The sequence below is a fragment of the Petaurus breviceps genome, unplaced genomic scaffold (assembly GCF_028583685.1).
Source record: "Petaurus breviceps papuanus isolate PSGF00001 unplaced genomic scaffold, PetGlider_PUasm1.0 229, whole genome shotgun sequence".
Lineage (NCBI taxonomy): Eukaryota > Metazoa > Chordata > Mammalia > Diprotodontia > Petauridae > Petaurus > Petaurus breviceps.
In genome coordinates this window covers 2,107,283-2,132,437 of record NW_027185903.1, presented here as the reverse complement: position 1 = coordinate 2,132,437, position 25,155 = coordinate 2,107,283, and the positions used below count along the sequence as shown (strand labels likewise).

Here is a 25,155-nt window from a genome sequence, read left to right as displayed (position 1 = left end):
TCAATAGTGATTTAGAGCATATTTTCATATGCTTATAGATATCTTTAATTTCTTCCTCTGAAAACTGCCTGCTCATATCCTTTGACCATTTATCAATTGGGGAATGATTTGTATTCTTATAGATTTGACTCAATTCTGTGTATACTTTAGAAATGAGTCCTTTATCAGAGACATAGGTTGTAAAAATTCTTTCCCAATTTCCTACTCCCTTCTTAATCTTGGTTACATTAGCTTTGTTTGTACAGAAGATTTTCAATTTAATGTAATCAAAATTATCTATTTTGTATTTTATAATGCTCTCTAATTTTTGTTTGGTCACTAAATCTTCCCCTCTACACAGATCTGACAGGTAAACTATTCCTTGCTTTCTGAGATTGCTTACAGTATCAACCTTTATATCTAGATCATGCACCCATTTAGACTTGATTTTGGTATATGGTATTAGATAATGGTCTATGCCCAGTTTCTGCCATACTATATTCCAATTTTCCCAGCAGTTTTTGTCAAATAGTGGGTTCTTATCCCCAAAACTGGGGTCTTTAGGTTTATCAAACAATAGATTACTATAGTCATTGACTGCTGAATGTCCTGTACCCAATCTATTCTTTTGATCCACTCTTCTATTCCTCAGCCAGTACCAAGTAGTTTTGATGACTGCTGCTTTATAATACAGAGGCCAGATTTGAACTCATGATGGTGAGTCTTCCTGATTCCCAGCCCAATGCTCTACCCACTGTAGTACCTTGATGCCCAACAATAATAATAGATTGCCTTTAAATAGTACACTATAGTTTATATAGTATTTTCCTCACCATAATTCTGTAAGAGGTAGATAGTAGACTCTGAGGGTACTCTGGTCTGCTGGTTGGTTCCAGTGCCATTCAGACCCCACTTGCAGAGGAAATCCCCTACCACTACAGCACGTGAGCAGACTCTCTATAGCATCTTGCCAGTGAGCTATGTAAAATGCCAGCACCAGCATGGGGGTGGTATACTGTCAGGGATAAATTAAATAACAAATTAGTTGAAAGGTTTGACTCTGAGACTGGATAATGGTAAAACGAAATCCCAACCCAGCCCCTGTCTCTTCCCTTGACACTATCAGCACCTCACTGTTCATTTGCCAGCTCCTCATTTGTTGACTGGAAGCCAGGTTGAGCATTTATTTGTACATTAAACCAGCTCTAGGGTGTTTTTGTTTAATTAGCTATGACCCTTGGAGATATATCTCACGATTATCTCTTGGTACTAAGTGTTGAAGAAACTTCTTGCAAAGGGACTCACTGACAGTGATTAGAAGGTGAAGCTGGAGGAAACTAATTTGGCAGGGATTTCATGCTGGGAGGAAGAGGAGAGTAAAAATTGAGATATCTGAATGAAAACAATTCAGCTTTAGTTTGGCACAGTAAGTGTATTAACCTTGACCAATTGCACTGTTTCTTTACAGGAGAGGCTGGAGTTAACCTGGGCTCCAAATGAACCAAAAATACTCTCGGTGGGGTGGAAAGGGAAAGGCAGGGGTATGTAGAAAAAAAAAATGTTACTCTATTTGCTACTTATGGTATTCCTTGGCCCAAGTCTCTATATCTGTTCTTCTGGGCAGTGCTTTGGGCCATATGGCCAGATGAAAAGCATTCAGTTCAAACTACAGCTGGACAACAACTGATGTTCATGTTGGTGGAAGAGAGAGGTTATAAACAGAAATGTACCTGGGGAGAATTCATCAGGAAATTGGAACAGACATCTGGAAAAACCTCTAATCCCATCAAGTATAAGACCAATATGGGGAGTGAGTATGCACACATCCCCTAAAGACCCCAACTCTCTCTACTGAGATATAGTCTTCCTCTCCTTTTCTCTCCCCTGCCCCAGAAATCCCAGGGAGGAGGAAGAGTGAGGAAAGTGGCTGGTGAAGATAGTGACAATGTGGCACTTGGGAAAGTCAACTCTTAGAGAAAGGAAACATGGCAATGAGCTCTTCAGTATGATATGATGAGGAAAATCAATGCAATTGTTCTGAATGACATAGGGCTACAAGTCCAGACGACTGCTGAGGGGAAGAAGTCCTTCCCTCATTCCCCAGCTAATGTCAATGCCCAAGGCATAGTCCTGATCATCCCACCCTACTTATAGTTTTGATTGCAATTCATTGCAAAGTCATTCACTTTAGATTTAAATACCATGCTTCTTCATAAGATTTTGGGAATCCTTGACCATTTGTGACAAAACCTAGAAGAAAAGTTATAATGGAAACAGGTGTCAATTAGCCATTATTTGAGCCTGCCTGAAAAAAGGGTTAATTTTTTTTATAGTCAATGACTATACTAAACTTCTTTTTTCCACTTAGAATGTCATGTTCATTGAAAAAGTGACCAGGAGAGAATTTGCTGCTACAGTTAATCAACAGTGTCCTAATTTTATGCAGCTGTGTGACATTTATCACTTTGCTTTTCTTATCTATAATGTGGGCATAATACTTGCTGCAGTTATGACCTTGTGAGCCTCAAAAAGGTTGGACTAGTGAGACACCAAAGGTTCCAGAGCCTTACTCCATGCTGGAATAAGCAGCTGAGGCTCATCTGCTTTAAAAGTCCTGAAGAGTACCCAGCATAGCAAAGGATTGGTCCCCACAGTCAACATGCCAGGCCTTACAAGCAAGGGAATGAATGACTGTGAACCTTGGCTATGGTAAATTCAGAAGTTAATTTGGTGAAGTGTTTGTTCATAGCAGTTACTTTAAGTTTGAGCCCACTCTCCCTGCCCCTCAACTGATGTGGTATAAGGGACAATGTTTCCCAGATGTGGGGGGGGGATACTTTGCAACCCATATTTTTGCTATAAAATTTCAATAAATATCCCACTGTAACAGGGAAGCTAGGTAGTACAGTGGATATAGTGCTAGGCTTGGAATTGGGAAGACTCATCTTCCTGAGTTCAAATCTAGCCTCAGACACTTACTAGCTGTGTGACCCTGGGCAAGTCATTTCATCCTGTTTGCCTCACTTTTCTCATCTTTGAAATGAGCTGGAGAAATATCTTTGCCAAGAAAAGCCCAAATGGGGTCACAAAAAGTTGGACATGATTGAAACAACTGAACAACAATTCTATTTTCTCACGATTTACTGTTATTTTCAGATGCACTAATAGAAAAAAATAAGCTAGATTAAAATTGAGTATTAATTTGACAAGCTTCCAAACTGTATCAACTCATATATCTTGATACTTTGCCATTAATGTAAAAGTAGAAATGGAAGGAAATAGTGAAAACTAAGTTTGAAAAGTATGTTTTTGTTTTGTTTTTTTTTTTACAAAGCAAATTACTGTGTAGTATAGTGTACACACAATACTATGTGTTATCTTAATGGTCAACCTTATCCTGAAGAAGATAAGAAAATGCATCTAGTCTTTGAAGAGCTTTTGGATATAGACTACTATATCTGCTACCAGAATTGGTTGATGTTCGCATTAGTTCAACTGTTATTTTTTTCTTTTTTCTTTTTTTGTTCTTTGTTACAAGAGACAACTCTCTAGGAACTTAGGTCTTCTTAATTCTTTGGGAAGGGGAAAGGAGAGAGATATCTTTGGAAATTAGTGATATAACAAAATATTTTAATACTCAATTTTAATCTGGTTGTGTTGTTGTTACCCTTCATTCTCAAAAAGGTCCAAAATGACATCAGTGTGTTGGAATAAAGGTACATTGTGTCTGACTGTGGCTGATGTAGTGCCAATGGAATATTCACAGCACGAACAGCAGCTATGAATATGCCGTCATAGTTCTGAATCACAAAATATAACAAACTTTCCATATAGAAAACAGAAGCAAAACATTTACTCAGAAACCAGAAAGTCAAATCTCCACCAGGAAGTCAAATCACCACACTAAAAAACTGAATCCATCATAGCAACAAAGAAGGTAATATATCTTATCGCCGCAGAAGTAACACCATAGCAAAAAACTTCCCACAAACACTCAAAATCCAATCCTGTCTGCTTACCTGTATCTTCTCTCTCCCACCTTACTAGCTGCTCCGATTCCCAACTTCCTCTCAGCTCTGTTCCACCCATCAGCAAACTCTTCCCACCACAGGCTCCATGTGATTATATTCTGCCTAATAGGGGCAGGAAAGTTCTCTTTCATGTCCCTTAGATAGCAAAAATACATTAACAATAAATTTCATTACATAGGTTAATGGTAGTTTAGGGGTAATAGACCTTTACAACAATATAATAGGATAACAGAAAATAAGCACATAAAACAATATTTTAGGGTGAGAACTGAGCACAACCACCCCATCATTCCTCCCTCAAATGAATGGGACTCAAAATCTTGGCGCAAGAGGCTAAGGTTTCTTCTTCCATAGCTACTTACCATTGAAATTGAATGTAGAGCTGTCCCTGCCCCAAGAGGTCCCATTCAAGAGCTTAGTTCTTTCTCTGGCATCCAGAGCTTGGTCGTTGCCAGTTCCAGGGGTGGCACATCAGTCATGGATAGGGGTGACATCTGGCTTAAGTGATCAGGCTTTTGCAGGTTGAGGGTACTAAACTTGCAGAAAAAAATATATAGAAAATGGGGTGGCTAAGTGGCATGGTGAATAGACCACCTATTCAGCCTTAGACACAACACAAAAACTAGCTTGTGACCTTGGGCAAGTCATTTAACCCAAATTGTCCTACCTTCCCCCCTCCAAAAAAGAAAAAAAAAAAGAAATATAGAAAACAAATTTAACAGACAAAAAGGCAAAAAGAAACAAGGAGACAATGAAGAGAAGCAGGGTGATGTGAGGTCAGCCATGCTTCCGGAGTCTATGAACGCACTATCACAGCCTCATTCGGTGTTGTTTACTGTTTTCTAATTTGCAGTTTTGGGGTCATCATTCTGGCTAGAGGTATGCTTTCTTCAACCTGAGCTGGGGCCGGGCCAATTTCCTATTCTCCCTGAATGTGTGATGAACTTGGATACAACGTTTCAGGAGGGTCTACATGGGCAGTTCTTACTTCCTTATTCCACCTAATATTGAGCCCTTTTGCTGGGCATATTTTGTATAGTTCATTAGTTGGAATACCATCTATTCTTCCAAAATCTACCCCAGCTCTCAACAGAGTAGTAAACAATTCTTTTCTTGTCAATCCATTCCGACTTTGAATCTGTTGGCTATTTACTTTTCTCTCTCAAGGAAATTTATCTTTTCCCCATTCTCCTAAGTCACTTAGCTGTGAAATCTTATCCAGCACCTCTGAAAGAGGGTGCTCTACCTCCCCAATTAGTACAGTCAGAAGTAGGTGCTTACAAGCAAGAGGAGCTATCTTCACTATCATATTTCTATGAGAAAGTGTTAAGGGGATATCTTGATACACATTTGCATCTCTGATCATGATAGCAGTTTTTATTACCTCTTCCTTTAACTTTCTCATACAGTTCCTAAGTAATTACCAGGATTTCTTTCCACTAGGTCTTATAGAATCAGTTAGCTAAAGCTAACAGATTGGTCATACTGTTACCTGCTAGGATATAATGAACCCCAAAAGCTTGTTGTACAAAAGGATTCTGACTAATACTTGTAAATTTCAAGCAATCCATGCTATCTGCAGATACTTCTCCAGCCCCTTCATCACTGATTCTCACCATCTATGACACTAACAATTCTCCAATCCTTTGGGTGAATCAACTTAAAATATCAGTGACCTCCTGCTGAGTGAAATCCTCTATGATCCCCCTGAATAAGGTGTGGCCACCCTGGTTCTGCTTTCTTCTTAGTATGGGATGAATTTCTGCCTGAGAAGTCTCATTTAACATTGTTTAATTTTCTTCCCACAAGTTCTCCTGGCAGTTGCTGGGGCAACTAGGCTCAGAGTTTGCAAAGGCTGCATACATGTTCCTTTTGCTAGTTTTTCACTTCTTTTTGAGAGCAAAATGCACAGCAGTCTTCTCGTCTACCACCTGAGACCCCCTAACTTGCTCTTTTAAAGGAGAGTCCAAAAACTGTGGCACAGAAAGTTTCTAATGCAAAAGATCCCTTTTCATCTGAACTTTTTCTTCCAGGAGCTTGTCTCTGCTTTTACATGTAATACCTGTTAGCAAAAACCCAGCCTCTCCTGCATACCTCCACCAGTTCTTTTCCTGGTTTTATTGTTATTCCTTGCAAACCTATTTCTAAATCTCTAGGCTCTCCCTTCTGTAGCCTCAGGTCCCAGTTTTCACAGAGTGCTGTGCTTTTAGCACATTCCCTTGCTTGGGAGGAATAAGGTAAATCCTCCCATATTGGGATGTCCATTTCTTCTTTTAAAGCCCTTCTGCCTCCAAATAGAGATCTGCTATTTCAGGATCCCATACTCATTTTCAAATGTAGTGCCAACGTGATATTCACAGCACCAACAGTGACTATGACTGTGACGGCATAGTTCTGAATCACAAAATGTAACAGACTTTCCATGTAGTAGACAGAAGCAAAACATTTATTCAGACACCAGAAAGTCAAATCCCAACACCAGAACACTGAATCACAGCACGGGAAAGACAAATCTATCATAGCAACAAAAAAGTTAATATATCTTATCACTGCAGGGAGCAACATTATACCTTTCCTGCTTCTTCTCCTCCCTCCTTTCTAACTGTTCTGACTCCCAGCTTCCTCTGGGCTCCGCTCCACCCATTCAGCTATCTCCTTCCACCACAGGTTCCATGTGATTATATTCTGCCTATTAAGGGGCATGGAACATCTTCAAAGCAGGGAAGATCTTCAAATTCCCATTACCATTACAGGGACTAGAAAAGGTTCCCTAAAAATTCCTTGTTTTGCCCAACCCTGGCCTTCTTACTGTGGGCTTGTAGGCTTCCTGAAAGGAGTGAATGAAAGGCTCATGATAATGTGATTGTCATGTACCAGAAACCACCACACCACCATCATCAGTGTGACTACTCCCACCATGATGAACTGTGAAGATGTCAAAGAAAAATTATATGAAGACCTAGAGATTTTCATCATCAATGTGCTAAAAGAGGATAAGCTTATAATTCTGGGTAGTTTTACGATTTTCTTGCATCACTCACATTTCTCTTCCCAGTTTTTCCTTTACTTCTCTTACTTGATTTTCAAAATCCTTTTTGAGCTCTTCCATGGCCTATGACCAATTCATATGTTTCTTGAAGGCTTTGGATGTAGGAGCTTTAACTTTGTTGTCTTCTTCTGGTTATATGTTTTGATCTTCTTTGTCAACAAAGTAAGATTTTATAGTCTGAGTTTTTAATGCTATTTGCTCATCTTCACAGCCAAATACTTGACTTTCTAACTTTTTGTCAAGGTAGGACTCTGCTTCCAGTGGGGGTTGGGGTGGAGTGGGTGTACTGTCCCAAGCTTCAGGGGTTTTTTTCAGTCACTCAATCCCCAGCCCCCCCATTTGCTGCTGCTGCCACCACTGTCACTGTCACCTCTGCTGTCCCGGGGCTGTGGCCGGACCATGCTCCTCTTTCACCCAGGTCCCACAGGGTTTTTCCACTGACCTTCTATGCTGTCTTTGGTGTTTGTGAGTTGAGAAGTCTGGAAACTACCAATGCTTGAGTCCCTTGAGACCTGCTCTGGGCAGTCAGCACCAGACTGTGCTCCACTCCCAGTCCAATGCGATATACCCTTCCTGTTGAACTTCCAGGCTGTCTTAGGCTGGACATGTGCTCCATTCTGTCATTTTGTGGGTTCTGTAGCTCTAGAATTTGTTTAGAGTTACTTTTTACTGGTATTTGGAGAGTTTTCAGGGAGATCTCAAGCAAGTCCCTGCTTTTACTCTGCCAACTTGGCTCTGCCCCTATTCTGAGTAACTTTAATGTAAGAAAAGGCACAGACTATCAGGTATGGCAGGAAGTCCTTAGGAGGAATGGAGCTGGAAACAACAACAGCAATAGTCAGTTACTACTGAAGACTTGTGCATCTCATGACTTTCTTATCACCAACACTGTCTTCCATTTTGTCAGGTACTAATTCTATTCAAGTTGAGATTTACAAGACAAGGGATCTATCTCTCCATACAAAAGGTGACTGAAATTTCCTAGGTTATATGGCAATAGGCGTTTATCCCCCAGGAGTTCAGGGATGCCTTCATTGTCCATCTCTATAAAGGAAAAGGAAATATATTGACAATAACTTGACAATCACAGGGGGGTCTCTCTCTTAGCCATTGCTGGCAAGACTCTTATTAGAGTGCTCTTTTTATTTATTTTTTTTAATGCTTTATTACCTTCTGATTTACATCATTCGTTTCTGCCAGATTTTGAGTTACAAATTTTCTCCCCGTTTTTCCCCTACCCACCGCTCCAAAATAGCAGTCCCATAGGATATCCCCTCCTCCAATCTGCTCTCTCCCATATTTTCTCCCATACTCCTTTCTACTTTTCCAGTGGATCTCTATGCCTCAGTGCCTGTATATCTTATTTCTCAATTACATGTAAGATGGTATTAGTAATAGTATATATATATATATATATATATATATATATATATATATATATACATACACACACACATATATATGTATACATATATTTGAATATTTTATTTTAAAACTTTCAATTCCAGATTCATTCCCTTCCTTCCTTGTCACCCACCCTTACTGGGAAGATACGCAGTTCAGTATAGGTTGTACATGTGTGGCTAATGCAAAACAATAACATAGTAGGTATATTGTAAAAGACTGACTATATTTCCCTCCCTCCTATCCCACCTCCCACTTGTTCTATTCTCTAATTTGATCCCGTCTATTTTCAAAAGTGAGTGCTTCCAACTTCCCTCCCCCTCAGCTTACCCTCCCTTCTATCATCCCCCCTCTCATCCCCTTCCCCCCCCCATTCTCCTGCAGGGTGAGATACCCTATTTAGTGTGTATTTCACTCCCTCTTCAAGCCAAATTCAATGGGAATAAGGTTGACCCATTCCCTTTTGCCTTCCTATTCTTCCCCTCCATTGTAACCATTTTCCCTTGCCTCTTTTGTATGAGATAGTGTACCCCAATCTGTCTCTCCCCATCTCCTCTCATTATATTCCTCTCTCACCTCTTAATTTCACCTTTTAAGTATCATTCCTTCCTGTTAAATTGGTCCTGTGCCCTCTATATATGTATACCTGTAAACATATATACACACATTCACATATGTATTCATATGCCCATATACCCTCATATAAAGACATATATATATATACACACACATATATATTTCTAATCCCTTCAACTACTGAGGAAAGTTTCACAAGTTACAATTATTGTTTTTCCATGTAGGAATGTTAATAGTTCAACTTTGATAAGTTCCTTATGATTCCTTTTCCCTGTTTACCTTTTCTTGCTTCTTGTATCTGAATGTCGAATTCAACTCTGTTTTTTTTTCAGCAAGAATGCTTGAAAGTCCTCTATTCCACTGAATAACCATATTTTCCCCTGAAACATGATGCTCAGTTTTGCTGGGTAGGTGACTCTTGGCTTTAATCCCAGCTCCTTTGCCCTCCAGAATATCATATTCCAAGCCCTTTGATCCCTTAGTGTAGAAGCTGCCAGATCCTGGGTTATCCTGATTGTGTTTCCAACAATATTCAAATTGTTTCTTCCTGGCTGCTTGTAATATTCTCCCCTTAATCTGGGAATTCTGGAACCTGGCTATAATATTCCTTGGAGTTTTCCTTTGGGGATCTTTTTCAGGAGGTGATCAGTGTATTCTTTCAACCTCTATTTTGCCCTCTGGTTCTAAAACATCAGGGCAGTTTTCTTTGATAACTTCCTGTAGGATAATTTCTAGGTTCTTACTTTGGTCATGGCTTTCAGGTAGTCCAATAATTTTTACATTATCTCTCCTGGATCTTTTTTCAAGGTCAGTGGTTTTTCCCATGAGATATTTCACATTGCCTTCTATTCTTTCATTTGTTTGGATCTGTTTAACAGCATCTTGATTTCTCATAAAGTCATTAGCTTCCATTTGTTCCAATCTAATTCTGAAGCAATGATTCTCCTCATTGAGCTTTTGAGATTCTTTTTCCATCTGGCAAATTCGGCTTTTTAAGGCATTCTTCTCCTCATTGCTTTTTTGGGCCTCCTTTGCCATTTGAGTCAGTCTGTTTTTTAAGGTATTATTTTCCTCAGTCAGGCTGTTGTCTCTCGTTTCATAATTTTCTTGCATTGTTCTCATTTCTCTTCCCAGTTCTTCCTCCACTTCTCTTATTTGGTTTTCAAAATCTTTCTTAAGGTCCTCTATGGCCTGTAACCAGCTTGTATTTTCCTTTGAAGCTTTTGGTGCAAGAGTTCTGACTTCACTGTTTTCCTCCTGTTCCATGCTTTGTTCCTTTTTGTACCCAAAATAGGAGTGTATTGTTGGAATTTTCTGTCTGCTTTGTTTCCTTTGCCTGCTCATTTTGCCATTCAATTTCTCGACTTTTGGGCTTTTTGCCACAGTAGGACTCTGCCACCAGACAGGGGAGCTTTCGTCCCAAACGCTGGGGTTTTCTCAGCTGCCAGAGGTATTATATGGGTGCCCTCTCTGAGGTCTCCACACCCTCTGGCAAACTGGACATACACCCCAGAACCTCCACCCTAGACTTGGTCCCCCTACCCTCTGCAGGCCAGGAGCTGAAGTCACCTCATGGCGCTGGCTGGCTGTGCTGGCGGCTCAGAGGCTTTTCGCCCTGGGGGTAAAATCCATGCACTCCCACTTACTGGTCCCAAAGTCCAGACTGCACTGACCTTTCACTTTGTCCTTTGTGTCTATGTGTTGATAAATCTGGAAACGGCCACAGCTGCTGCTGATCTGGAGTCCTGGCAGCGGCTGGTCAGACCCGCCCTGGGGCTAAAGCCTCGGAGTGGGGCTGGGCTCGCCACCCAGAGAACTGCGCTGGATTCTTGCTGGCCTGCCAGGATGTCCTCAGTGGGAGGTTAGCTTCTCTGTGTCATTTTGTGGGTTCCGCAGCTCCAAAGTTTTTTTAGAGTCCCCTTTTAACATGGATTGGGGAGGGTGGAAGCCGGAGCTTCGGGAAGGTCGTGCTTCTACTCTGCCATCTTGGCTCCGCCCCTAGAGTCCTCTTTAATAGACTGATCTTTAACCCTAAAGATGGTCATCTACCTGAGTGCTCCTGTCTTCTATATTCTGTTATATTTTGTGATTCAGAATAGTTGCCATTGGTGCTGTGAATATTGCTTGGGTACTACATTTGTCAATGAGGATGGGATCGCAAGGTATCAGATCTCTATTTGGAGGCAGGAAGACTTTAGAGGAAGAAATAGATATCTTAGGACATGAAGACTTACCTTCTTCATCCCTAGCAAGGGAATGGGCTAAAAGTACCAGACCCTGTGAAAACTGGGAACAAAGGCTACAGAAAGGAGAACCTAGAGATTTAAAAAGAGGTTTGCATGAAATACCAATAAAACCAGTGAAAGAACTGTGTGTAGGAGATTCTGAGTTTTACTAAAAAGTTATCATTTTATGTTAAAAGCAGAGAAAAACTGGTGCAAGAGAAAGATCATATGGCTGCAAAGCAAATCAGATGCTGATTTGCATGGGAAACTTTCTGTGCTACAGTATTCATGCTTTCCTTCAGAACAGCAAACTGGAGGGTCTCAGGTGGTAGGAGAACAAATTACTGTTTGGAAGCTGGATGATTTGTATGAGGATCTTTCTATTCATTTAGCTAGAAAGAAGAAAAAAACTAGTAAAAGGAATGTGTATGCAGCCTTTTCAAATGCTGAGCTTAGTTTCCCCAGAGACTACCAGGAGAACATGTGGGAGAAAAATATTAAACAATGTTAAATAAGACTTCTCAGGCAGAAGTTCATCCTATACTAAGAAGAAAGCAGGAGAACCACGGTGGCCACACCTTATTCAGGAGGATCATAGAGGATTTCACTCAGCAGGAGGTCACTGATATTTTAAGTTGATTCACCCAAAGGATTGGAGAATTGTTAGTGTCATGGATGGTGAGAATCAATGATGAAGGGGCTGGAGGACTATCTACAGATAGCATGGATTGCTTGAAATTTACAAGTATTAGTCAGAATCCTTTTGTACAACAAGCTTTTGTGATCATCATATGCTAGGAGGTAACAGTATGACAAATCTGTTAGCTTTAACTGCCAAGAGATGCAATAAACTGTATCCCACTGATTCTATGTGCCCTAGTGCAGAGAAATGCTGTAATTGCTTAGGGATTATATGATAAAGTTAAAGGAAGAGGTTATGAAAACTGCTATCATGGTCAGAGATACAAATGTGTATCATGATATCCCTTTAGCAGTTTCTCATAGAGTATAGTGAAGATAACTCCTCCTGCTTATAAGTATCTACTTCTGACTGTACTAATTGGGGAGATAGGGCACCGTCTTTCAGAAGTGCTGGATAAGATTTCACAGCTAAGTGACTTAGGAGAATGGTAAAAAGATAAATTTCCTTGAGAGAGAAAAGTAAATAGCCAGCAGATTCAAAGTCAGAATAGATTGACAAGAAAAGAATTGTTTACTGCTCTGTTGAGAGCAGGGGTAGATCAGAAGAATAGATAGTATTCCAACTAATGAACTACATAAAATGTAGCAAAAAAGGGGGCTTAACATTAGAATGAGCAGGGAAGTAATAACTGCCCCTATAGATCCTCCTGAATCCTTGTATCCAAGTTCATCACACCTTCAGGGAGAATAGGAAATTGACCAAGCCCCAGCTCAGATTAAAGAAATACACAGATATGATTACAGACCCCATATCAATTTGACCATATATTGGGGAAATGGTTTAACTACTGTAACTAGGGAATTAATAAATAGTGGGGTAGAGACTTCCCTTATATATGGGAACCCTGATAAATTCGAACATAGAACTCCTATTACCATCACAGGACTGGGAGAGGCTGAAATATTAGTGAGACAAGTCAAACAAACAATGAAAATTGGACAGTTACCTAAGTATGATTATACCATGGTAATTGTACCAATTCCTGAATACATACTTGGAACAGATATATTGAGAGGTATGATTCTAAATTTAACTGAGGGGAGACACCAATTTGCAGTAAGGAAGATAGGAATTAATACAGTTATAGTGGGAAAAATAAAAAATTGACCCAACAACTTTACCTGAACCTTCTAAAGTAATTACTTTAAAGCAGCATTGTGTGCCACCTGGGCAAGATGAAATTACCAATACTATAAAGGGTTATGTTGAGGCAGGGGTGTTAATCCCCACAACCACTCGATGGAATAATCTTTTCTGGCCAGTACAAAAATCAGATGGGATATGGAGAATGATAGTGGATTATAGACAATCGAATAAGGTGACTACCCCTTCTATGCTGCTGCTCCAGATACCATTACATTAATGGAAAGGATCCAGAAAGATGATGAAACTTGGTACACAGTTACAGGTTTAGCCAGCTTCCTTTATTATCCCAATAGATTGTAAACAATATGCTTTTACCTGCTTGCCACAGGGATATCTTCATAGTTCTACTATTTGTTATAGGACTGTGACTGACCATTTGGGTGAATTAGAGTTACCTGGTGTACAGATTGCCCACTACATTGATGATATTATGATACAGAGAAAAATGCAAAAGAAGTGGAGAAGAGTTTGATGCCTTTAATTGAGCATATGAAAAGCAAAGGGGGAAATGTACCCTGCAAAGATTTGGCCAGTTCAAAATGTAAAATTTGGGTGTATACAATGGAATAAGGGGCTGCAAGAGATCCTCCCACAAGCCTGACAAAAGATTCAGGATTGTCCTATCTCCACCAATAAGAAAGACGTTCAAAAGTTTATAGGATTATTTGGATATTGGCAATATCACATTCTACATCTGGGACAGATTTTGATACCCTTATGTAAAATTACTAGGAAGAAATATGAATTTGATTTGGGATTTGAGTAGAGCAAAGCTTTTGAAGAAGCTAAGGCTGCTATACAATTGGCCCTAGATTTATGGCCTATGCAAAATGACCTGGTGGAATTACAAGTGACTGTACAGGATGATTATGCAAACTGGCATTTATGGCAAAAACAAAGCCAAAATGTACCCTTAGGATTTTGGTCTAGAAAACTCCCTTCATCTGGAATTCAATATACCCCTTTGTAAAGCAGTTGTTAGCTTCATATTGGGCTTTAGTAGCAACTGAACAACTGACTCTGGGTCATGAAGTAATATTAAGGTCTGGAATCCCAATTATGGCCTGGGTAATTAGAACCCTAGCTTCTCACAGAATTGGATATACTCAAGAGGCTAATTAAATTGAAATAGTCTATTCAAAATAGAGTTAAAACAGACAAAAGTTGAGTTTCTGTTCTACATGAATCTATAGCAAACATCAATCCTGAGGGAAATGATACATCCCTTGAATTAAAGCAACAGTTGGTACAATCCTTGATAAAAAAGGAATGAGGGATATGACGGATTAACTGAAGAACAAAAGAAACATGCATGATTTACTGATGGGACAACAAAATATTTTGGGTCATAAAGGACATTGGAAAGCAGTAGCCTGTAACCCATGTAATAGGCAAACATTTGAAAGTACTGGGACAGGTTGAAATAGTCAATATTCTGAACTTATGGCAGTACATCAAGCCATTAAAACAAAACAAGGGCAGTGTCATATATTTACTGATTCATGGGAAGTAGCTAATGGGTTAGCTACATGGATGCCCATGAGGAAAAATCAAAATTAGAAAATTCATGGTAAATTAATCTGGGGCAAAGAATTATGGGAAGATATGTGAGACATGTCTTTGGTTACTAACTTGTCAGTTTTTCATGGAGATGTTCATGTGACCCTCACCACTCCAGAACATGAGAACAATGCACATGCTGATCAACTAGCAAAGATTCCTACTCAACATATTTTCCCTACTCTGACACCAACTCATGATCCAGTACTAGCAGAATGGGTCCATTAAATGGTTGGCTATTTAGGGGTCCAGGCCACATACCAGTGAGCACAAGATTGGGGTATAGCATCTCTCATTCACTGTTTTTTTTTTTTTAATAAAGCAATTGGGGTTAAGTAACTTGCTCAAGGTTACACGGCCAGTTATTATTTCTGGGTGTGGTGCTGAGTATCTGAGCCCAGATTTGATCCAGGTCATCCCGACACTGGAGCCAGTGCTCTTACTCACTGAGCCACCTGGCCGCCCCTAAGCAATTGGGGTTAAGTAACTTGCTCAAGGTTACACGGCCAGGTGTTACTGGGTGAGTGCTAAGTGTCTGAGCCCGGGATTCGATCTCCAGGTCTTCTCAAGTCATCATTCACTGTTAAAATAAGTAGCAGATGAATGTCATATATGTCAACTGGAAAAGGAATAAACTGTTCCTTGGGTAGTAATTGGAGAGATAGCAAGGGGGAGAGTCCCAGCCCAAATTTGACAAAAAGATTATATTGGTCCCTTATCCCAAGATAAAGAATGAAAATTTATATGTACTTGTGTTGACACCTATTTTGGTGTACTAGTGGCTTTTCCTTATAAGAATGTGACCCAGAAAAACACCTGTAAAACTCTAGATTTCATAAGTCTATATTATGTAACTTCAAACCACATTCAAAGTAATAATGGGTCACATTTCAAAGGTCTTGAAATGAAGAGATGTTGTATATTGAACAATATGGAATGGATATGCCATATTCCATGTTATCCACAAGCATTTGGGTTACTTGAAAAATCGAATGGATTATTATTTTTTTTTGCCTTTTGGAGGGCAATTGGGGTTAAGTAACTTGCCCAAGGTTACACTGCTAGTTTTGTTTTGTGTGGGTGTTAAGTGTCTGAGGCCAGAACCAAACTCAGGTCCTTCTGACTCTGGGGGTGGCGCTTTACTCACTGCACCACCTAGCTGCCCAATCAAATGGATTATTGAAAAAATAATTAAGAAAGTTATTCTAATAATTTGTATCAGTATTGGAAGGATAATTTGTTCATTGCTTTAAGTAATTTGAAAAATATGCCATTGGGAAAAAGTACACTTCTAGCCAGAATGATGACTCAATTCTGCAAGTTAGAAAACAACAAACACATAAGATCCCAAATATTGAGTATTAGACTGTGAGGCAAGATGTCCCAACACCATATCTAGGAACATCTGGTTTGGAAGGATATGATTTACATTGTTTAGATGACTTTTGGTTGAATAGAAAGGAAATGGAATGGAGGCAAGATGGCAGAGTAAAAGCGGGAACTTGGCATAAGCTCCCATATCAACCACCTCCAATAAACGCAAAATATGACTTCAAAAACCTTTTAGAGCTACAGAACCCACAAAGTGACAGAGAGAAACAAATCTCCCACTGAAGGCAGCCTGGCAGGCTGAAAAGAAGGGTTTATTGCACCAGACTGGGAGCCAAGTGCAGTACCATGTGAACCACATGGTTCCAGAACCTGGGTGGTCTTGAGCAGTGCTGCAGACTGGTCAGAGCAGAGCTCAAGAGAGTGAATCATTAGCAACTGTGGCAGTTTCCAGACTTCTCAACCCATAAACACCAAAGAGAAAGTAAAAGGTCAGTGGGGAACTCTGCTTGAACCAGGTGGAGAAGAGCATGGTCTGGCCGTTGTACCCAGGGTGAGAGGTGGCTGAGGTGTAGTGGCTGCAACTGCTGCCACATGGCTGGCTCCAGAGCTCTTGGCCTACAGATTGTAGGGTGACCAAGGAACAATTCAGAGGGTAATCATTCTTGCTTTGACCTGCTTGGATCTAGGTTGCACAGTCTTGGGTGGTGGTCCTGGGTTGAGAAACAGCAATGTGCCAGAGCTTGTGGTGGCTGTAGAGAGGTCCTCAGACCTCTGACAACATTTGTGAAAACCCCAGTGATTTGGGACATAGCTCTCTTTCCACTCTGGAAGCAGAGTTCTACTCTGCCAAAGAGCTCAAAAGTCAAGTAATTGGCTGTCAAGATAAATAAGCAGAGGAAGCACAATAAGACCATAGAATCCTTTTTTGGGGACAAAAAGGATCAAAACATGGAACCAGAAGAAGTCAATGAAGTCAAAACTCCTGTATTAAAAGGTTCCAAGAAAAATATGAATTGCTTACAGTCCATGGAGGAGCTCAAGAAGGATTTTGAAAATCAAGTAAGAGAAGTGGAGGAAAAATTGGGAAGAGAAATGAGAATGATGCAAGAAAATCATGAAAAGTGAGTCAACAGCCTGCAAAAGGAGACCCCCCAAAATACTGAAGAAAATAGCACCTTAAAAATAGACTAACTCAAATGGCAAGAGGCCCAAAAAGCCAATGAGCAGAATGCCTTAAAAAGCCAAATTGCCTAGATGGAAAAGGAATTTCAAAAACTCACTGAAGAGAATAATTCCTTCAAAATTAGTTTGGAGAAATGGAAGGTAATGACTTCATGAGAAATCAAAATACTATAAAATACATCCAAAGAAATGAAAAAATAGAAGCTAGGAATATTATAGCCAAATTCCAGGGTTCCCAGGTCAAGGAGAAAATACTACAAGCAGCCAGGAAGAAACAATTTGAGTATTGTGGAAAAGCAATCAGGATAACACAAGATCTAGCAGCTTCTACATCAAAGGATTGAAGGGCTTGGATTATGATATTCTGGAGGTCAAAGGAGCTAGAATTAAAACCCAGAACCACCTACCCAGCAAAACTGAGTATAATCCTTCAGGGGAAAATATGGTAATTCAGTGAAATAGAGGACTTTCAAGTATTCTTGATGAAATAAACAAAGCCGAACATTAAATTTGACTTTCAAATACAAGGAGCAAGGGCAGCATGAGAAGGTAAACAGGAAAAAGAAATCATAAGGAACTTATTAAAGTTGAACCTTTTACATTCCTACATGGAAATACAATAATTGTAACTCATGAGACTTTTCTCAGTATGAGGATAGTTGAAGAGAATATGTGTGTGTGCATACATGAATATATATATATATACATACATATATATGTATAGGAGGGTGTATGTCTGTATAAATATATACATGAGTATGTACATATGTACATGTATACTTAGAGGGCACAGGATCAATTGAATATAAAGGGATAATATATAAAAAATAAAATTAAGAGGTGAGAGAGAAATATAATGAGAGAAGGAGAAAGTGAGATATAAAATAGGGTAAATTATCTTATATGGAAGAGGCAAGAGAAAACTGTTACAATGGAGGGGAAGAGGAGGAAGGTAAAAGGGTCTGGGTCAACCTCATTCTCATTGAATTTGGCTTAAGCGGGGAATAGCATAAACACTCAATTGGGTATCTTACCCTACAGTAAAGTAGGGGGAGAATAGGATGAGAGGGGGGATGACAGAAGGGAGGGCAGATTGGAGAGGGTAGTTAGAAGCAAACATTTTTAAAAGGGACAGGGTCAAAGTAGAAAATAGAATAAGTGGGGGGTGGTATAGGATGGAGGGAAATATAGTTAGTCTTTCACATTATAACTACGATGGAAATGTTTTGCATAACTACACATGTACAACCTATATTGAATTGCTTGTCTTCCCAGTGAGGGTGAATAAAGAGGGAAGAAAGGAATGAATCTGGAAATCAAAGTTTTAAAAACAAATGTTTAAAAATTTGTTTTTTACATGAAACTGGAATATAAGATATACAGGCAATGGCATATAGAAATCCATCTTGCCCTACAAGAAAGTTAGAGAGGGAATGGGGGAGGACATAAGAGAGAGCATATTAGGGGTAGGGGGTATTCAGTAGGCTTGCTGTCTTGGGGTGGGGGTAGGGGAAAGATGGGGAGAAAATTTGTAACTCAAAACCTTATGGAATTGAATGTAGAAGACTAAAAATAGGGGGCAGCTAGGTGGCGCAGTAAATAGAGCACCGGCCCTGGAGCAGGAGGACCTGAGTTCAAATCTGGCCTTAGACACTTAACACTTACTGGCCATGTGACCTTGGACAAGTCATTTAACCACAACTGTCCCTCCAAAAAGCAAAAAAAAAAAAAAAAAAGAAAAAAGAAAACTAAAATAAATAAATAAAAGATTTATTAAGCAAAAAAAAAAAAAAAGAAATAAGAAAAATCTCCACTGGAATATGTATGAGAATCCTTAAAAATCATTTTGGACAAATATTACCTAAATCAGGATTAGTAGCTTGAGGAGTACATACATTGGCTGGAGTAATTGATGCTAATTTTCAAGGAGAAATTATTGTGGCATTCCAAAATTTAGGTGAGGAACCTATACAGTTTTGTAAAAATTATAGAATAGTTCAAGTGATCATTATTCCTTGTGAAAAAATACCCTTGTGACAATTGACCTTTCCAAAATAACTATCAGAGGAGCTGAAGGCTTTGGTTCTACTAATAGAATAAAATTGGGAGTTAAAAGTATGGGTAATGCGGAAGCCAGACAATGTTCCAAAGGCTGTGGAAATTATAGCACATGGAAAAGATAATTCTGCAACTGTTGTTTATTCAATAGAAGATGATTACCAAATTGTACCCTTAACTCATATATATTTTCTGTGAATGAGATTATTATATTGGGTTCATGGACTCCAGAAGCTTGACTGACCCTAGATCTACCCTCCTTCTGGTTATTGTCTCCTCGTTTCTTTTTGCCTGTTCATCTTGTTTCCTAGATTTGTTTCCTGCAGGCTTAGTACCCTCCACCTGTGAATGCCTGATCTGTTAAGCCAGATTTCACCCTCTGTCCCTGACTGTGATGTTTCACCCCTGGACCTGGCATTGACAAAGCTTCAAATGCCAGCTTAAAGAGCTAACCTCTTGAATGGGACCCCTTGGGAACTGGGACAACTCCATGTTCAATTTCAGTAGGAAGCAGCTATTGAAAAAGAGACCTTTGCCCCTTACCCCAAGATTTTGAGCCCCATTATTTTAAAGGGGGAATGATGAGGTGCTTGTGCTCAAACTCCACCCTAAGATATTATTTTATGTACTTATTTTCTGTTATCCCTGTTATGTTGTTGTAAAGTTCTTTTGACCCCTAAAGTCCCATTGACCTATGTAAGGACATGAAAGATCTTAGGGCCGACTATAATGGTAATGGTAATTTCAAGATCTTCCCTGCCCTTTTATAGATTGAATGTAATCACATGGAGCCTGTGATGGGGGGAGTTTGATGAATGGGTATAGCAGAACCCAGAGGAAGCTGGGAGTCAGAGCAGTTGGAAATGAGGGAGGTTAGGAAGCTGTCAAGGAGAAAGCTATGTATGGTGTTGCTCCCTGCAGTGAGAAGTTGTATTAACTTCTTTGTTGCTATGATGAATTTGGCTTTCTGGAGTTGGGATTTGACTTTCTGGTGTCTGAATGTTTTGCTTATGTCTTCTATATGGACAGTCTGCTATATTTTGCAATTCAGAACTTTCCAGTATATTCATAGTCACTGTCACTGCTGTGAATATTGCATTGGTGTTACATCCCCTTCCTTATGCCAGGAGGTGAGCAGTACAGTCCTTAATAAAGGCTGCTCAGACACCCAGGGGCTGCTGAATCTCACTACTTCTTCAGTCCAGTGAGAAGAAAACCCTATGGGCTGGGTCACCTGTATGCAGGATTTTGACTACAGTTTCCAGTGTATCAACCCCTGCTGCTTAATCATTTATCTGTTACCACACAACTTTTAGGTAGCTAAAAATCATAACATGGTATGGGTGATGTCTTTTGGTTCATGCATAAATTGGATCTAAGTGAGGCACAGTTGAGTGAAGTTGTCATCCTCACTCACTCTTTCAGAGTCATCCAAGTCTGGTGGCAAGACAAAAGATGAGATTACTGGTATTTAGGATGCAGTGAATGACCTTGGTGTCTTCAATGGCTCACCAAGCTCTAAGTGCTCTTCAGCGCCTGCCTTCATGGTCATTAGAACAAAGTGTTCTCATCTGCCCATTCCACTAGGGGAAGTCTCCATATGCTTGTGCTAGATACATCTCATCAATGGATTTGAGACCCTTTGGTTATCTTCCTGCTGGTCTAGCCCATCTGCCAAAACTGTTTATTTATAGAAGCTGTAGATGCTACAGCTTCTTGGAGCCAGAAATAAGAGTTGGGTGGATCGAGTAGATACCAAAGACAGAAAGCAGACCTAAAAAGGGTGCAGCAGCCCTCACACCATAGGTACTAGTCTTCCATGAACACACCCTACAACACCCCTAATTTTAATCTAAAACAAAATAAAAGTATGGTTCAAACTCAAGAAAAAAAAGAGTCCAAAAAAAAAGAGATTACTCAGAAGCCTAATACATTTACATTATGAATTCATTCTTTAGGAAGAAGACTGTAAGCTATGGTTGTGTTGAGCACCAAATAACATCATGCAAAATGAAACTGACTATATCTTAATGGACAGGAAAGAACTGGTGACAGACATGGTAGTCATTTTAAAATCATCTGTGTGCAATCAGATCATCAACTGATTAAGGTTAAAGTAAAGTCAAATTAGATGAAAGAACAAAGATGATAAAAAGCTATTATGTATGATTTTTAAAACTCCAGGTTATCCTATAAAAAAGGACATTGGCTCCCATAATCACCATTTTGTAGAGGAATTCACTTGATTAAAATAATAACCAAAAGGAGACCTAAAAAGTCGTTTGACATAATTTCCTTGCAAAGCAAAGGGACATTGGAAACACCAGTTTAGAATACATTTGCAAAACATTTCCAGAGAAAATGATAAAAGACTTCAAACTATCACCTCATAAAATATTGAAAAGCAATTAAAAAGAAAATAGGCCTGCATAGAACTTGGCTTGAGATCCGGCTAAGCCTAGATCAGCATTTCTGGATGAAGATGAAAGGAGAACAACAACCAGGTATGAAATGGAACAGATCTTTTGGCTTTTTAATGATTTTCTAACAGCTCTTTAGTTCTATTGTAAAACTGTTACATTTTCAAAATGATTTTAATAAGTATTTTATTAAGTAGCTGGCACTGTGCTAAGGTTTACAAATAATCTCTTTATCCTCCCAACAATCCTGGGAGGGAGGTGCTATAATTATGCCTATTTAACAGAAGAGGAAATTAATAGATGTTAAAATATTTTGCCTAGGGTCATATAGATGGTAAGCATCTGGGGCCAAATTTAAACCCAGCAAGACTGATCTGAGAGCTATTACATATACCGAGAAGAAATACACACTGAAAGCAGTGAAATGTTCAAAGATATTTCAGAGGGGAAGATTCTTAAGGAATGGAAAAGTTCACAAATGCTTTACTTTTTCTTTTTTTGAGACTGACTCTTTCTATTTTGTCCAGACTGAGGACATAATAGTTAGTTCCTAGGTTGATCAGCACTCAAGATTTGACCTGCTTCATTTCTGACCTGGGTTGGTTTGTCTTTCCTTGGGCTGATGCCTGATGACTGTCTGCTCCCAGGTGCTCACCACATTGGTGCCTTGGATGTCCAATCAACTTTAGCCTTACTCTTCCCCAGAACTCCATAGTTTAAACAGTCAAGTAGTTTCAGCCTTCTAGTTATTTGGACTTTTCAGGCATGTGCCACCATACCCAGCAGGATTCTTTTCATGAAAAAAGAAGTTGACCATAAAGACAGCAGCAGCTATTAACCCATATTCCTGCTATCTCTATAAAGTCTTTATGAAAATGCCCTATATGCACTCTGAGGGTTTGATCAAAACATAAGGGAAGAGGCAGATAATTTTCTAGAGCAGAGCACATCTTTAAGTTCATACAACTTGGCTGAGAACTATAAAGAAGGTAAAATCCTGCAGTGTCTATTGTTTATTGATTTTTTTTATAAAAAGTTTTTCACTTGGTAAAACAAAACACAGCCTCCAAGGTTTTCCTCAAACAATATGTCTCCCACACATCAGTTGAAATTATACAAACCTCTATGATAAATGCAACTCTGGAGATAATTTTGTTTGGTAATCTGCTGAATTGTGATACCCAGAGGATTGCAAATTAAGGATTTAAGCTTTTCTAAGGTGTTCACTAGTAATATAAAAGATGTCCTATATAGAGAGAGTTCAAATGAAAAATATTCAAAACTGATGGGCAAACTTCTCCAAATGCTCCTATTTTTTTATGAAAATATACTAATTACATTGAACCCTGAAAAATGATAAGATCTTTTCTGTAACATAGCATTACAAAAGAAATTGATCTGAGCATCTACACTGGGAAAACAAAGTATATGAATAATGCAAAATATTCCATAGATTATGAAGATTGAAGAGCAACCCATTAACCTATCCCACCCCAATGTATCATGGACAGGTGGAAGAAATTCACCTCAGTTGCATTTGGGAAATTGTGTAGTCTTTTAACTGATTTATCATCTATTTCATACCAATATTTTTCCATTGGTTCCATTTGACTACAAATCATGGAACTCCACGATCTCAGACAAATCAAACTACCAGTAACACAAAAGAAATACACATGGTCAATATAAATAGGTTACACCCTATTATCAGTGATGGCTTGCACTTGAGAAGTGATAGAGAAGTCCTTACATACAAAGGCATATATGACTGAAAATAAAATGGATCAGTCATATAGTGGGAATGAAAGAAAGCAGATACCTGACTGAAGTGGTACATTGATACTTCTGAGGCATTAAACAAACCAAATCAAGGCCTCTAGTTCAATCCTTTGTGATGAATTTAGGGAAAGACGTGGACAAAAAACTCACACAGGATGAGAGTGTGTAGACTGGTTAGGCTCTGCATATATGTAGATATCCCCTATGGCACCTAGGGTGCCTTGCACACAGTAGACACTGTATAATGTATAATGAGTGAATGAGATCATAGGATCATTGATTTAGGATCGTAAGGAACCTTAGAGACCACTGAGGTAGTGAGTTGTGGACATGTTAAGTGACTTGCTCCGGTTCATTGAAAAGGTGAATGACAAGAGGGATTTCAAACCAAATCCTCTGACTCCAAATTCATTTGGATTCTCTGTAACAGAGTGCTGGGAAAGGAGCATTGAATTCGGAGTCAGAGGATTTATTAATTAATGTGGGGCTGGGGAGATTGGTCAGAGAAGTACTTTGCCAGCAGGATATGTGAAAAGTGAGAAAAACCACTCAGCATACTTTTGACTTCGGATGAAAATTTTGAAGAGAGGCTGTAAATTACCAAATGCATGTTTCAGCTAAATCAAACACACTGCAGATTCAGTTGGCATTTAATACTGATATTACAGCCCCCAGGAATAACAAGTGAAAGTAATTAAGTTTAATGACTCAAGAGAACCTGATACACTTGATTGCTGCATATATGCCTAATTATCTTCTTTTTTTTTCTTTTTGGTAGAGTATAAATAAGGCTTATTTGTAAAACTGCACTAATTTTAAGGCACATCAGGAGAAGTTGCATTTATAGCACCTTTTTTGTAGGACACATTTGTAACAAAGAATAGTTGAAAATTATCTGTCAAAATGGTGGTTGGGAGGCAGAGCTGGAGGGTAATCTGATATTACTAAAGCCTTCAGAAAGGAAACAACTTCAACCTCCTTGTCAGGTAAGAAGGCCCTTCTCAGGTAGATCTCTCTCGGCCTGTATAACCTGCTCTCCCCTCTCCCCTTCACTCAACAACAATGATAACACAGAATGTGATTATGTACAATGATAGATTTTCTGCTATCAGCTTAGAGTTTCTCTACAAAGAATAGCTAGGTGGTGCAATGGATAGAGTGCTGGGCCTGGAGTCAAGACTCTCTGAGTTCAAATCTGGCCTCAGACACTATCTGTGTGACCCTTGGCAAATCATTGAAACCTGTTTTCCTCAGACTCCTCATCTGTAAAATGAGTTGGAGAAGGAAATGGTGAACCACTCCAGTATCTTTGCCAAGAAAATCCACAATGGGAAAATGAAGTATCAAACATGACTGAAACAAACGAACAACAAATGTGTTCATATGATTGTGGATTTGTATCTGAAAGTGACTTCAGAGTTCATTGAGACCAATTCCATTATTTTACAGATGAGAAAACTAAGACCCAGGGAGGATAGGTGACTTAGCTAGGGTCATTCAGGAAGAAGGTGTCAGAGACAGCATTTGTCCCCAGGACCATCAGTGGAAGCAGTGCTCTTTCCACTGCATTATGATATAAATATTCTTTCCTTCCTTCCTTCCTTCCTTCCTTCCTTCCTTCCTTCCTTCCTTCCTTCCTTCCTTCCTTCCTTCCTTCCTTCCTTCCTTCCTCCCTCCCTCCCTCCCTCCCTCCCTTCCTTCCTTCCTTCCT

The 25,155-nt window shown here is 39.4% G+C and overlaps 1 long non-coding RNA gene across 2 annotated transcripts in view; it reads right to left on the bottom strand.

The window, feature by feature from the left end:
- The window catches only part of LOC138167208 (uncharacterized), a 114,666-nt gene that overhangs the window by 83,824 nt on the left and 5,687 nt on the right, over nucleotides 1-25,155 (bottom strand). The window contains exons 2-3 of one of the 2 annotated variants that reach the window (XR_011169825.1): nucleotides 4,373-4,541; nucleotides 3,646-4,145 (exon numbers count right to left, since the gene is read on the bottom strand). This is a non-coding gene — a long non-coding RNA (uncharacterized lncRNA). Of the gene's footprint in view, nucleotides 1-3,645; nucleotides 4,146-4,372; nucleotides 4,542-25,155 lie in introns of those variants that run through there. The other variant, XR_011169824.1, reaches the window with a different exon arrangement.